The following is a 16,488-nucleotide window of genomic DNA, read 5'->3' on the forward strand; positions in this document are numbered from 1 at the left end:
CCATACTGTATAACGGCAAATTCTAACATAATAGGGGGTACATTATTTTTATTGTTCCGATGACCATGTGGCACAAGTGACATCCCCAGTTATAAGCAATGACATTGGTAAGCACCATTTATAAGGACAAGTTATTCATAACTCTTTTGTAATAAACATAAGTACTGTAGGTGCTTATTATGTGCAGCAACAAAACCAAGGTGCTAATACAAATAAAATACACAGGGCCAAGGACAGTATAGGATTTGAAGGGGACCTGTCACCCTAAAAATAATTACAAATTATTCCCTGTTGTGTTTGTAAAGCAAAATAAACTTCACTTACACTATGTAATTAATATTAATCTTGTGTTTTTCAGTCTTGGAATTACAGAATCACAGCAAGCAGGCAGGCACCATTTTGTGGACATTTTTTGTGTTATTAAGGCAAGCTTTTTATCACCCCAAAATCTTATGTATGTGCCAGAATGGGGGACCTGATGGTCATGCCCATGCACTGGCTACACAGTTAGACAGTGAAGAAGGAAGGAGAAAGTGAGTGCTGAATGGAAATTGAAAGAAGTTGTCAGCCCTGCCTCTAAGGGGGCATGCAATATAAGATCGACAGCTGAGATTTTTAAATGCCTTTATATTGGGTATAGATTTGTTAATAAAAAACGGAATTTGTGTTTCATGTTTAATTTGAAAAGAACTTTTAATATGCAGCTTCTGGTGACAGGTCCCCTTTAAGACTCACATGTAGCTCTCTCTGCATATAAACACCAATAAGCTGAACTGCTCGCCAAATCCTGCTCCAGTGTCTGCACTGCGTCAGGCTGTAGGCTGACACACACAGCATATTTTGAAACAGAAACACTTTAGTATGCATTTTTGTGCAAATAGTGTGCTCCATGGGTCAGCACCAAGCTTACATACCATGCCTTCAATGGTTATTGTTTCATCCGGTTTCATTCAATAAAAACCAAATTAAAATCAATAGAAGAGAAAATAAGGGTGTTTGCCCCTCTGATATATAAAGTGGCACAGCTGGTGATGACGGTAGGTTGTTCTATTATAGTAATGCTTGTTATATGTTGCATCCCTGTGTCACCTAGCAGTGAAGATACAGATTAGAAACACACCAGATACAGGCTATGCTGTCTGCTTTCTACATTCTGATAGATTGTGGTCATCCAACAGCTTCGACCCAAGGGGCTCACAGAGTTTAATATTGCTGTCTGCGGACATCACAGCTTTGAACGGTGCAGCTATAAGTTAGTCTGCTGAGCCATGAAATGCTTAATGAGCACTGGTGAGGGCGACAGCATTCACCTAATATCTCTCTACATATATAGATAAACCCATCAGTGACACATTTATATCATAATATCATAAACACTATAGCTGCCTATTGGTGACTATATAGGTAGATTTGTGAATGAGCAAAGTGCCGTTTTTGGAGGCATTTTCCATGGTTTTTACCAACAATGCAGCATGTGTCCCAGGATTTCAGAACAGTTGTAGTCAGCAACACGTGTCTTCTCCAAAACATGTAATTAAGTGTGCCCATGTTTACAAGTTGGATGCAAGATTAAGGTTACCATGGGTCCCTATTTCATGGGGACTTCCAATTACCCCTCTTTTTTTTTTGTAACTTACATTTTTATTGTTTTTTTGTTTTTTTAGTAGAACAAGTCATATTAGAGCATTTTCTGCAATCGATCATGCATATCTCATTAGGCACTAATCAACAAAATCAACAAAAGCATAAGAAAACAAAGATCTAATCCAGCATCTCAGAGCCTTATCAGTTTCTTGCCTTGCTTTACAGCTGCAATCCTTAGTATAGTTTAGAATTAGCGCTACAGTCTCTCAGGGCATGTGACAGGATAAATCCCTAAAGGTGGCCATACACGTGGCGATCTGACGATGTTTCGTACGACCATCGGTCGCACGAAACATCGTAAGATCCACCACACACCATTCAGGGCTGAATCGTCAGGTAAGGAGGTAGAAACAATAGGATTTCTACCTCCTTCTGCCGATTCAGCTCTGAAGGGAGAATTTTGGTCAGGCACCTTCTATGGCGCCCGATCAAAATTTTCAAACTTGTCCAATCGGCGAGTCGTCCGATATCGGCAGCTTCCTGCGATATCGGTCGACTCGCCGACATGCCATACACGCACCGATTATCGTACGAAACGAGGTTTCGTACGATAATATCGGTGCGTGTATGGCCACCTTAAGGCATTTGCTTGTTTTAGTTCAAAACACTACGCAGGTGGCCATGCTTGGGCTAACTTTGCAGTTACCTGACTGGTTGAGTTGTAAGGTACTGGCTGATTTAGCCATCCGCACCAATATTTTCATCTAGTTGATGGAGCGAGCAAGCGGAATGGAAGTAAGGAGAGCAGAGAAGAGGCAGTGGCAGATCAGATTTTTTAGTCCTGTCAATTCAGCAACAATGTGATGATATTGCAAAACAGTCTAAACAATCTATGTACAATGGTGATCATAGATGCACCCTAACCAGTCAAACTGCCTGACCATATATGTATTAGAGTTGGATTAGGTGAAAAATGTTGTGTAAAAAAAAACATAAAACAACTGAAATATCTCAGGGTCTTAAATTAGGTAATAAAAAGGGCAATTATAGGATGATAACATTGTACATTGATAATGAGTGGCCATATACACAGTCGCAACACACAGGCATCAACTGTGCTACTATGTATACAGTATACTAAACATACACCAATATAACTATGCTATGTAAAGAAGCAGGAAATCTAACCTTTATAATGACTTGTGGTGCATAATATCATTCCCTCTAATTTAGTGCGATGAGTTGTATAATAGTGTTTTCATGAAAGCTGTAGAGTTATAATGAATGTGCTGCTCTATATAATTACGTTGAACACATTGCAGTTTATGTCATACATTTTTTCCTAGGCTGCACATGTATGATAAGCATGTCATTTGCTATATAATGACACATTACAATATTTATCAAAGAGAAAAAAATAGCATTTCCCCCCCAGAATGCTAATATTTTAATTTCACAGGATGCATACTGTATATTTATTACATTAGAAACACTGTCATGGTCCCGGTTGGCTATATTTTCCTACAGAAAATTCTCTTAATAACTTATTCACAATTCAGGGACAAGGAAAGGTTAAATCCAGTGGTGCCCATGTATTATTATTAGTATTATATAGGCACTCTGTACTGATCCAAAACACCAACAAGCTGGCCAGCACTCTGAGCAACCTGGCCATCTTGGCCCCCTCCATCCCTGGCTAACAAGTGCACACATATGTGGTGATGTTGAAAGGGGGAAGCATGTGGTGAAAAGTGGCGGTGGGGGCAAGAGAGTCTGGACTAGGGGTAGGCAGAAGAAGTACTTGACTAATGCGCCCCACCATTGCACCCTAGGAATGCACCTGTGGGGCATGGTTGAAGGGGTCCTCTTTATATGTTCTGGCCTCCAATTGTGTACTAGAATCTCATATCTCCTTCTTGGTCAGTGACATGGCCTATTGATTTCACATGTGGGCAGGAACACTGAACAAGAATGTTATTGTTGTCCTGGTGCCAAATTATGTTGTAATAATTTAGTAAAATGATAAAAACATCTGCCAGGTTCACCTCCTACAGGCAGCATAGGGCAGGCAGAGTATGGCACACACAGGCAGCTAAGGGCAGGCAGAGTATGGCACACACAGGCAGTACTTTGCCTGCCCTATGCTGCTTGTGAGTGCCATACTCTGCCTGCCCTATGCTGCTGTGTGTGCCATACTCTGCCCTATGCTGCCTGTGTGCCATACTCTGCCCTATGCTGCCTGTGTGTGCCATACTTTACCTGCCCTTAGCTGCCTGTGTGTGCCATGTTCTGTCTGCCGTATGCTGCCTGTGTGTGCCATGCTCTGTCTGCCCTATGCTGCTTGTGTGTGCCATACACAGTACATATAGTGACACAATGCTGGCACTGCTCATACAGTCTAGGGTGTGAGTAAACAATGTGGGTGATTACAGCCTGAGTCTGAGGTGTGAACAATGCAGTGGGTGAACAATACAGAGATTAAAAGGTGTGAACAGCACAAGGGATTACATGTTTAAACAATACAGGGGGATTGCAGCCTGAATTTGAGGTGTGAACCATGCAGGGGGCCAGTTAACCTCAATACTGATACCATTAAAAGTTTACACAAAAGTAAGCCATCAAAGCAGCCAGACAGGTGTGGGGCCACAGAGGGGGGCCGGCAGTTGGACTGCACTGCTGTAGGGGAATACTGCGTTTCTGGTCACAGCCGAGAGCCAAGGGCTAATGTGCTCTCTTTTTCTGCCAGTGGAAAGCAACTTGTGGTGCTTACTGATATTTCGATTGCGTAGCATTGATCAAACACTTTGCTGTTCTGTTGTTTTTATAAACACCGGGGTATTAATTAGAAATTTATAATGTTAATTGTTTCCTACCCCTCCAAAGAAAATAAATATCCGGAAAAATATGATTCCTCTTTGATATTATTCAGAATACACCTTGCATACTGAAACAGAATGTTAGAATGTTGCTTATTTACTGGCAATGCCACAATATACATGTCCTTAACATTTTGTGTATGAATTCTGAATGTCAGTCTTGTCCTTGATGATTTGTTTTCAAGATAGCAGAGCCATGGGACATTTTTGATAGGAAACCGAGTACATATTTGTTGAATAGGCAGGCAGGCAGGCATGAATTCTCCCTCTGGAATTTCACAATGATGAGAGTGGTGACATATTCTTCGAAAATCAAAAGTGGGATGCGAAGTCCATTACCTGACTGTTTAATACCCAGTTGGGTTCAAATGATAATAATAATAAAAAAAGCTATATATATACATATCCAAATTTGAAAACAAAAAAAAGCGTTGTTCTAGTTTGTATTTTCCAATCTTATTCAGATGACAACGCTAAGAGGGTTTTCCATGTAATTGAAAACATTGTGTTTTATTTATATAATAGACAATAACAACCAGCGTTATAGATTGGGTAAAATTACGCTTTATTGTCTTTATCTGTGGTAATTTTAAAACAACAAAATTGAATTTACACACTTTGCTAACGATTGTTATCGTAATGCTTTATAGCACCTGACAATAAGCTACTTGCGCACTTAATTCTTTCCGCAGTCTGTGACCTTGCTTTAATGAAATTGCAATATCATTTTAATTACTAAGATAAAGTAACTGGAAGTTGCATGGCTGCGTCTGATCAACTTAAAAGTCAACAATGCATACCAAAAACATTCCGTGTGATATTTCTTTAAGGGTAATGCTAGAGCGGGGCCGTAAATGTAATATGAATTAAAATTGAATTCCAAATAAAGAAAAGGCTGCTTTTTAAAGTCATGCATTCATCTGATTTATTGTAGAGCTGAGTCTCTCTAGTTCCATCAAAGCTACAGCATCTATCTGCTTTAATGTGGTTGTTGTTCCTCTCTAGTTAGACTAAAGCTACAGCACATATTTCCTCCTAAGAGAAGCACACAAATACAGTAGGGCTATCCCAGTCGGGGAATACAAGGCCTGGCCACTGAAAGATGTGAATCTCCCAGGTAGAAAGCAACACTTGCTGGGTTTAAAAAGAAACAGGGCTTTGATGCACAAAGAAAGCCTTGCTGTCCTCATAGCAAGTTAACCAGTGTGACATTAACCCACAATGCAAACAATCTTGCAAGGTATTTTTTTGCATCTCGAGCAAAGTGGACAGAGGAGGCCCTTACCACATTAAAGAGTAGGTCACCATACAAAATGTTCAGATCGTATCAGGAGCATGTTATTATTATTAAAGTGAACCTATGTTAAAGAACAATATTTGCACTTTAGCGTAATTGAGTTTTGAAGGATCTACCCCATATTTCCTCAGTTATTTTTTTTTATTTTTTATCTTTAACATGTTTCTCTCCATCATTTTGTGAATTATGTGAGGCTTGTAAACTGAAATGTCAGTTTACTTCATCTTCAATCCTCTTTCTCTTTCTCAATAGTATTAATGGTATAATTCCACCTAGGCCAGTACAATACTTGTCTAGTTCCATCCTCAACATCGTATTCATACTATTTTTTCTCTTCATGCATGCTCCACCAACACCTGCCTTTATGGCCGCCTCATACTTGCTGAGCATCAGTAGCTCTGCAGTGCCTCCTCTGATGAAGCACTTTGTGCGAAACGCGTTAGGAGAGGCACTAGGATGCACCTTGTCACTGTTTGGTATAGTATATATTTGAATTTGTTTTTTATTATGTTTTGAAAAAATCTTTGAGCCATTAAAATGTGGTTTTATTTTCACTGAATTTCTTGCTGTTATTTGCAATGGGCATGATCCCTTATTTTATCAGGCATTTAACATTTTTGACAGTTATTGAACTTGACTAATGAAATGTGACTGTGATTCTGCAAGAACTGCTTAACTTAAGGAGACATCTCTTTTAGTTGTATCCTTTCCAATGACAAGATTGGTGTAGTAAGTCTTTTTTTGTTCTCTAACTACCACCAAGACCATTGGCCTCTGCCCATCAACTTTTTACTAGCTGACGCCCATATTTCTGTCTGAAAGCTTTAACTGAAGCTTTGTTAGGAGCAACTATTTATTTAGGCTATCCTGTATCTTTTTACAGCTGTTATATTCATGTTACACTTCAAGCCTCATTTTATCCTGTTTTATCTTCATTTTATCTGTGAGTCTTTACTTTCTTTCTCTCCTGGAACTAGCATCTACATTATTATAGAGACCACACATTCAGCTATTCCAGCACTACAGACAGATCTTACTTTTCCTTACTGTTGTGCAGTACAGCCTTGGACCACACACCACAACACCACAACTTAAAAGAATATTGTCATGGGAAAATATGTTTATTTTCAGCAGACTCCTACATTGCAATCCATTTTTCAAAAACGCAAACAGATTTATTTTTTTTTAATATTTATTTTTGAAATTTCACGTGGGGCTAGAAATATTCTTCATTTCCCAGGGTGCCACAGCCATGTGACTTGTAGTCTGATAAACTTCAGTCACACTTTACTGCTGAGCTGCAAGTTGGAGTGATATTACCACCTCACTCTTTACCCTCCCCCAGCAGCCAATCAACAGAACTATGGGAATGAAGCAAGTCCTGCTTGGGACTCCTCCAGCTACATAGGAGTAGGAGAAACAATAGGTTACCTGAAAGCAGTTTTAATGTGTAGCGCTGGCTCTTTCTGAAAGCTCAGACTCTCAGACACTCTCAGATAGCTGCATACAAGTTATGCCAATCCAGTCAATTATTGGTCAACTTCACTTTATTTTCACTTTTTATATATTCATATTCTATATAAATGCAGACATATAATGTATTTTATTTTAAAAAATAAATGCATACACACACATTTGGCTGACCTGCCCTAAATGAAAATATTACTGGTCCGGTGTACTGGATGCAATAAATCAAATTATGAAATTTAATATTGACATTGGAGATCCTGCCCTAATCCTACTTAATATCTACTAACGTAATAACGTTCCTATATCAGACCCTCTCACTTTACATTTATTACAGTCCGCGAAATCACTCATTCCCAGAAAATGGAAATCCACGGACCCCCCTTCATTCACGGAATGGTTGACAAATACAGAGGATTTTGCCATTGTTTTGCCATTGGCGGATTGTTTTGCAAAACGCATGAAAAAATTCGCCGTGGAAAAATTCGCTGCACGTCCAAAAATTTGACACGAATCCGTGCCTGGAGAAACATTTCATCAATTGTAGCCACATATAAATAGTCGCGCAAATAAACGCACGCCATGTTAGCCATACATGCCAATACTTTCGTAAAATTACTGTATTAAAAATGACCATTTCCCTGCAAACTGGAGGCTGCGTCACTCTAGGGCCAACACAGACTTGAATAAATAGCACTGCAAAGTCCATATTTTATTGCCAAAAGCTCATTTACTGTACTTTTCTATAATTATCGCCTGCCTCCAGTAGGTGTTATTTTTCGCATAGCCTAATGCGATATTTAGCGCGCCTAAGTCATTGTGAATCATGCGTTAGTATTCTTTTCAGCACGTTATTTAACGCATGCGCTAAAACTAACGCATGCGGTTGCGCGAAAAATAACGCATACGATACGCGACTTAACGCACGTGGTAATACTGTAGTGAATCGCGCGCTAATTTTCGCGTCTATTTTAACGCAAAAAAATGTGCGATAACATTTATCGCACTTTAGTGAATCAGCCCTTATATAGCATAATAATATGTGTAGAGATTATATAGCACAATAATATATGATATACCACGCCAGCATGAACATCAAAATAGAACAAAGCAATGCAGGAAGTTACAGATGTCCAATGGACAAATCCATGCACTCCCAACTATGTTGTGCTAGGATGCTACATGGTTTGGCTCAACAACAGCTAAAACACTGCAGGATATACAGTAAGGGGCACATTGGCCTCTGCCATTGACTTCTATATGATTTTTGCAAGTTTTAGCTGGCTAACTGTCGGATTGGGATTTTTAGCCGTTTCAATGCATAGTAAACCTCGAAAAAAAAAAAAATCAGAGCGTTAGTAAATGGCCCCCTAAAAGCCACTAATGTGAGTACCAAAAATATGTCTAATCTGTAAAGGGTTTTCTTTGAAGCTAGACAGCAGGATATTACTTACCTTGCCAGCATTTTAGCAGTAAGGTCCCCTAATATGGCAATATTTTTTGTTATAAAGTTTGAGAGCTTCAGGAAAGATATCTGATTTGTATGGCAAGGCAAAATAATTTTTGGTATTTGACCCCATCTTTGACTTTGGTAAAGAGACTCCTAGATGGTCCTTTTAACCATCTGACTTATTACATTTATTGCTCAAAGGGTTCTTAAGCAACTACATATTTCAGAGTTTGTGATCCAATTCTACTCCATCACCCTGTTTCTATTTTAGCTTTCATTTCATCACCCAGAGCTTCTGAGTGACTTATGGCAGGTATCAAACAGTTCCCATCCTTTCACTCTCCATTTCTGTTGACTCTTTTATGGTTAAATATAACTCCTCTTTGAAAACCATGCTTGATGAATTTGCTCTGTTGTTCTGTATTTGCTGTGCAGTTTTTATGCTCCCATTCACCTTGAGTGAATAACTTTTGCGAAAAAGAATAATAGAAAAATCACTATCTATAATGCTATTAGATTTATATTACAGAGTTGTTACTTGTGGAATAATTCCCACTGTAAATGATTTACTGACTCAGAAAGGGCTTTACTCTCCAAATTCTAGAGGTGGGAGTTAGGTTTGGAAGGGCCTTGGTATCTGCAGTCCAGCTATAGCACAGATTTCTACCGCTTGCTGTTAAATTGCCTATTTGAATTTAAATTGTGAAGAAAACCAGCCAAATGTGGTCATTTATTAATAGGGCTTACAGAAAAAGGTAGCAAAGCCTATAGTTAATGGTTTGAAAAATGTCTGCAAGTACTATAAAACAGGCAGAGTGTCTTCATCAAGAGGAACATGCATGCAGCCAAGCTTATTGAAGAGTAGGCATAAGCGAATATTTATTAGTCCCCAATCTAGTACTACCAATCACTATTTATGCTAGTGTAATAAAAGCAGAGAACGGTATTTGTTCAAATGCTATCCTCTTTTCTCTGCTCTTTCAGACAGCCCCCAATTTCAGCCTTTCGGAGTTTTACACTTCTAATCCAGGCAACACCTTCCCTGATCATTTACAGAGAATTGAGTTTACATTGAAATCTGAGATTATGTTATATAATTATACAGAGTGCCAAAGGATAGGTGGGTTTGTGTTGTCTGCCCTGGATCTCACTTCCCTCTAATTTTCCTTCATTCATTTTCTGCCCCATTTAATATATATTAAATTCACCCATTTCTGCCTTCTCTTTTTCCATGTGATATCTGATTTTCTATTTTTTTAAAGTCTAATCCTACTCTATGTAGTTTTTCCCATGCACTTTCTTTACTTTCACCTTGTCTGCTATTATCTTCATGCTGCCCGATCAAACCAATCAATTTTTAAGTAGTATTATAGTGTGAGGGATTTGATCTGCTGGCAATGAACTCAGGGAAGTTCCTACTGGATCATGGAGGGTTGGGCGTTATATCTTGACCAGTGAACCAGCTCTTCAGGTATTTCAACTTCTACAAAGGTTGCCAAGAGTTCTGGGGATTTCAGAAACAGGGGAAAATAACTTAAAAGATTTCCATTTTATGGCTCAACAATGTCTTAACATGGTGGGAGCTACTCTGCTGGGTTCACCTATTGTTGTACAGTTGGTCCTGCATGTTAGACAGAAATGGCTAATCCTCTTATCATACTGGACGATGCTTGTTAGAAAGCTGCTCAGGCCCTGCATCAGTAATATCAGAATCATGCCAGATAGGGTCATCTGCCACTCTGTCACACAACATCTGAGCCCAATTTTCTGAGAGGTACAGCTGCAATAAATGGCATCATCTCCCTGTATGCTCCAAGAGACATTAGGAATCATTTAAGTGCAAGACATCATGTTTTACCCAGGCCCTAATTCGTGGGTCATTAAGAAATGTATTGGAATTTCACAAATATCTCCAGAAATACCACTATTCACAATTTAACTTCACAAGAGTCCTACTAATCCCCTTACCATTTAAAAAGCTTTGTGTCTCCAACCCTAAGGGCCGTGGCAAACGGGAAAATTAGTCGCTTGTGAACTATGTATTAGTTAGAGGCATTGTTGTTATTATAATCTTAAAAACCAAAAAATGATTCTGGGTAACGTGTGTATCAGTGTATGTTATATACATGGGGAGATTAGCCCGCTCCTGAAATCGCGGAAGTTTCCTCTCAAGGCAACTTCCGTGATTTCGAGAAATCGCGGCACCACATATGCCATCCCACCGGCGATTTACATTCAAGCCGGTGGGATGGCATATCGGGGAGATTAATCGCCCGCGACAAGGGAGATCTCCTGATACACTGATACACACCTTACCCAAAACCATTTTAGGTTTTTAAGACTATAATAACAACAATGCCCCTAACTAATACATAGTTCATAAATACATAGTTCATAATGCACAAAAAGATGCAGTTGAAAGTGAAATTTTAAGTGGCATCTGGAATCTTGAAAGGCAAAGAGCACAACTTTCACTGCACTATTGGTAGGAAATATGCTTACTATATTTCAAGTCAAGGGTGCAATTTGGCACAGCAACAGCTTATGTGGCTTAGCTCTAGTGCTTGTCAGTTAATAGGATTGAAGAAAAAACAGCAACTGCAAATAGAAAGAGATAGAAAAAAGGAACTGATTGCTCCACTTTGAAAAATCAATTCCAAATTTTTTTTTTATCAGAACACCCCCAGTAAATAAAAGTGGGATGAGAGTGAAAGTCCATTAAAAATGGAACTATATTGATTATAAGGGACTGAGAAAGCAAATGTGTTCATTATTTTTTTCCTAAGTACATACAGCAGAGGAGAAAAAAAACATTATGTAGTAGTGCAAGATCACTATGTGTAACTACATAGAGGGATCATAAAAAATCCCTCTGATACCTTGGAAGATCACAAAAAGGAGAAGGGTTTTTCTAGTGCAAAAACATGTATTTTACAGTACAGAGTTGTAGAATTTTGGCACTTAAGTGGTTGTTCTGAAATTAACACTTAGGGGCAGATTTACCAAATCACGAGTTCGAATCCCGAATGGGGAAAATTCAGATTGGATGCGATAATATCACGAAAATGCTTACGAAAAAATCATATTAGTCACGATAATATTGTATTGGCGATCGGAAAGTCACAAAATTTTCGTACCGAACAATTGTAAACAGCGGGAAAACCTTTCCGACTTTGATCCTTCTGTGCACGATTTTGGAAGCCTCCCATAGGAATCAATGGCACTCTGCAGCTCCAACCTGACCCAAGGAAAGTCTCCCATAGGGCTCAATGGCACTCTGCAGCTCCAACCTGACCCAAGGAAAGTCTCCCATAGGACTCAATGGCACTCTGCAGCTCCAACCCGGCCCAAGGAAAGTCTCCCATAGGACTCAATGGCACTCTGCAGCTCCAACCCGGCCCAAGGAAAGTCTCCCATAGGACTCAATGGCACTCTGCAGCTCCAACCCGGCCCAAGGAAAGCCTCCCATAGGGCTCAATGGCACCCTGCAGCTCCAACCCGGCCCAAGGAAAGTCTCCCATAGGGCTCAATGGCACTCTGCAGCTCCAACCTGGCCCAAGGAAAGTCTCCCATAGGGCTCAATGGCACTCTGCAGCTCCAACCTGGCCCAAGGAAAGTCTCCCATAGGGCTCAATGGCACTCTGCAGCTCCAACCTGGCCCAAGGAAAGTCTCCCATAGGGCTCAATGGCACTCTGCAGCTCCAACCTGGCCCAAGGAAAGTCTCCCATAGGGCTCAATGGCACTCTGCAGCTCCAACCTGGCCCAAGGAAAGTCACGATACTGAAGCTTGAATGAATCCAAAACTTTCGTACTCGGCGCAACAATTTAGTCGCAAAGTACAAAAAAGTCGTGCAAGCGTGGATTAGTAAATCTGCCCCTTAAAGCTGGAGGTAGTGTTCAATGAAAAGAGTTCACACACACACACTTAACTGCTTTACATTAAATTGAGAGCAGGTGCTTCTTATAATCACAGTTAACTACCAATTTACAAAACAGTTTACTCTTAAAGGTACATCTGCTTAAATACCTGACAAATCTGGAAAACACCTGCTTCATTTAAAACCTCTACAAACTCATCCCAACTGACATAGAAGAGCAGGTGAAAAACTAAAAACAAACCTACTCCTCTAAAAAGTTTTGCCTGTGGACTAGTGGCAGATACAGAGTGTTATAGTTTAACAAAGCTGGAAAGCAGTATGTTACACATCAATGTCATTTGTATTTTTAGAAGGTTATTTTCTTGTCAAGGGATCAATACCAGGGACCGGGGGCCCAAACAAAGCCCTTTGTGCACTGTGTTAAACTGTCCTTTAATTAGAGAAACAGCATAAATAATGAGCAACAAGGCATGTTAAATATAAATAAATGCCTTGAAGCTTAATTATGGCAAATTTTTAAAAAAAAGAAAGAAAGCAATCAGAAATCTGTCTTAATAAAGACTTTAATGCTTAGTGAAATGAAAGGATCAACAGCAATCTAAACAACAGTTCTAGTTCATTAACAACGTATTTATTACTGTCTGAGCTCATTTGCCAGGGAAGAAGCAGAACAGAATTGATGGCGACCAAGTCACCTCTTTGTGCAAGACACTGAAATGTCGAAATACATAGGCAAGATTTCTGAGATATTGTCAAGCAGACAGCAGCCCCGTCATTCCTAATTCTAGCCGTGTGCTGCTCAGCTCCCTAAGATGATGTGATTTCTAGCCTTCTGTGTTACTGAACAGACTGCCTGCTGTTCCCTTGTCCCCCCCGCCCCCTTCTCATAGTCTTTGGTCTCAGTCACACAATCTAAAAGTTTTCTGCCCCTATGGCTCTCTCCCATATGCGCTCAAGGCATCTGGTTGTGCTCTATTTTCTAGTCTTGCAACTATTTTCAAGTTGTCTGTTTTTACCAGCTGAAAAAAATAAATGGGTTTTAGGGATGGAAGTAGTCAGAAAGAGAGAGTAATTTAGTAAGCCCATGCATGTTATTTTTATGCACACCGCTGTACAGCTTTTAGTGCTTACGATGCTCACAAAATCCAGTTGGCACCAGCAGTTTTATGAATTGAAGGACAGAAAAGAGCAGGTATAGTGGAGAGGAATAGCATCTCCCCTGTTGGTATTATCATTCAGGCAGCTTTGTTTTGCCTCCGCAGACTCCTTTTCTGTAGAATGTGCTAACTTTTATGAGATGCAGGTGGTAATGCACATAACCTTTTAGTGCTACAGACATTCTCTGGGGCTATATTGCATTCGCAGGCTTCAGTGTTATTATTTCTTTATCCGGAGCTATTGGCAGAGAGTTCCATACTGGCATGCTTGTAATGTTGCTCAACCACACAGATTAGTTACACAATTTCTAGTTGTATAATCACTGTTATCATTTCTCGGCATGGAGCTGGAGGTATATAAAAAGGTAGAAATGGTTACTAACCCTGTTTTGCTTTGTTTTTCAGGCATTTTTTGCCTAGTTTTTTCGTGAATAGCAGAACAAGAGGTCTCAAATTTTTATATATCAGCCCATAAGGTCAGTTTAATCAGGACCTTCAGACTGCATATGGTCAGACTCAGATTCAAGCCTGCAATGTAGAAACTCAAACCACTGGAAAACCATGCTGCCCTGCCACTTGAAATCAGGTCCAGACTGGGATTCACTATAGGCCCTGGCATTTCAAGTACACAAAGGCCCAAAGAGCCCCCCAAAGGCCCAGTTTATAGTAACTCTCAATGACATCTTACAGCAGCCCCAGTCCAGTACCTATGTTTGTATTACTAACCAATATATTTTGAACAGTAAGTCAGCCATTTTTTAATTTTCTGCTCATCATTATAAAATCTCCTGATTCTTGTTTGGAAGTCTGGCGGTACAAACTACAAATATCTAATTGCGTTCTGTGCACCCTTAGTGATGCTCATAGCTTCACAGACTTGGATATTCTGCCTTATTTGTGTGCTCACCAAATCTTTGGATCAAAAGGATAACCAGAAGCTCATTAGAAATGTCACCACACACACATATGCAGTAAGGGATTTTAAACGCCCCTGCAGATGTCCTGAACTACACTTCTGAATGTAATTGCAGCCTTTGCTAAAGCATCAGCACACTTATGTTTCAATGTGAGGCACAGGTTTCTCTGCACTCCAAGGGGAAAATATGTCAGAAGTTCTACTACTGTACGACAATGTAAGAAATGTAATTAAACCTGAGATTGAAGTGTTTCTTCAAACCCACATCAACATATCTGTCATGCACTGCCTTTTATAATGGCTTTTAATTCCAGTTATTTTGGCTCTTGTGGGTACTATGTATATTACACATAAGTGGGAAGGATAAAAGGGACTGCTTCAACTAGAATTCAAGATCTTTAAAAAGTTTAAAAAATTATATGTCAACTTTTGTTTACATTGGTATATTATAATAAGCTGGACCTTTTCTAGTACAGGTATGGGACATGTTATCCAGAATGCATGGAATCTGAGGTTTTCTGGATAAGAGATCATTTGGTAATTTGGATCTCCATACCTTAAATCTACTAAAAAATGATTTAAACATTAATTTAACCCAATAGGATTGTTTTGCCTCCTAAATGTATTAATACAGCTTAGCTAGGATCAAGTACATGCTACTGTTTTATTATTTAAGAGAAAAAGGAAACTGTAATTAGTTGATTAAAATGGAGTTTTTGAAGATGGGCATTCCATAATCGGTAGCTTTTTGGATAACAGATCCCATGCCTGTGCTTAAATGTAATAGCCCATAAAATGTTTATGCAATAAGGAACCCTTTAACTACCTGCCCCTGCCTTACCTCCCACAATTTTATATAGTTATTTAGGCATTCTTTGCATGTGCAGTTGACCCTTGTACGACTTATGCACTACTGAATGCTGGGAAATATATTGTATATGTGTTTAAATATGCTACTTAGACATGTAGTGCCCAGCTTGGTGGGCTTTGTACGAACCTGACATACTGTGACAACCGAATGGGTTGACAGCATACATCACCTTTATATGTGTTCTTTAGCCCTGAGCAAGCTTGAGTAACATTCCCCATGACATTAATCAGTTAGTTAATTACACTGCATTTGTTTACCCGAGTCTGCTTATGTATCTACCACAGGCATTATTACCCTCCCTCCGAATGCATTCTCTTATCTCTCCAGCTCTGTGTGCTCACTTGCATTCAGGATTTTCTGCTTCATCTAAAAAAAAAGAAAGGACAATTGCCTTTGGACACAGCATACAATCAGCTCTAGGGACACAATATTGGTTCTTCCCCAAGGCAGAGTAAGATCTGTTAGTTACCAGGTAATGAATGCAAACTGGAAATTTTTATTTTCATTTACTCTTTATTAAAGAGGCAGCTGGAATAGCATCTCCGGCTTCTGCGTTTTTAAGATGACCATACACAGGCAGATTTCAGTTGCCGGTTTGAGATCTTTAGACCATTTCGGCAGCATATCTTTCCATGTATGGGCACTCCTGCCAAGCCTTCCTGACTATCGGGCAGGTTTGATTTTCCATCAGATCAGGGACCACACGTAACGATGATATCAGGCTAATTTGAACATTAGGCTATTGATGCGGTCCTCAGTGCAATGGCGCCCATGCCCACCATTTTAATGTAATTGTTTGGCCCTAGGGCCAAATGTTCAAATTAGCCTGATATCATCGTTACGTAGGTGGGCATATCAAGAGATGAGCCGCTCGTTTGGCAAGCTTGCCAAACAAGCGTATCGCAACATGTATGACCACCTTTGGTCAGCATATAGAAAAATAAAGTTTAGTCTTTTTTAGGTCCTACTTTTTGTGTAGCATTTTTTCATG

Source organism: Xenopus tropicalis, chromosome 8 (assembly GCF_000004195.4).
Source record: "Xenopus tropicalis strain Nigerian chromosome 8, UCB_Xtro_10.0, whole genome shotgun sequence".
In the NCBI taxonomy this organism is placed as follows: domain Eukaryota; kingdom Metazoa; phylum Chordata; class Amphibia; order Anura; family Pipidae; genus Xenopus; species Xenopus tropicalis.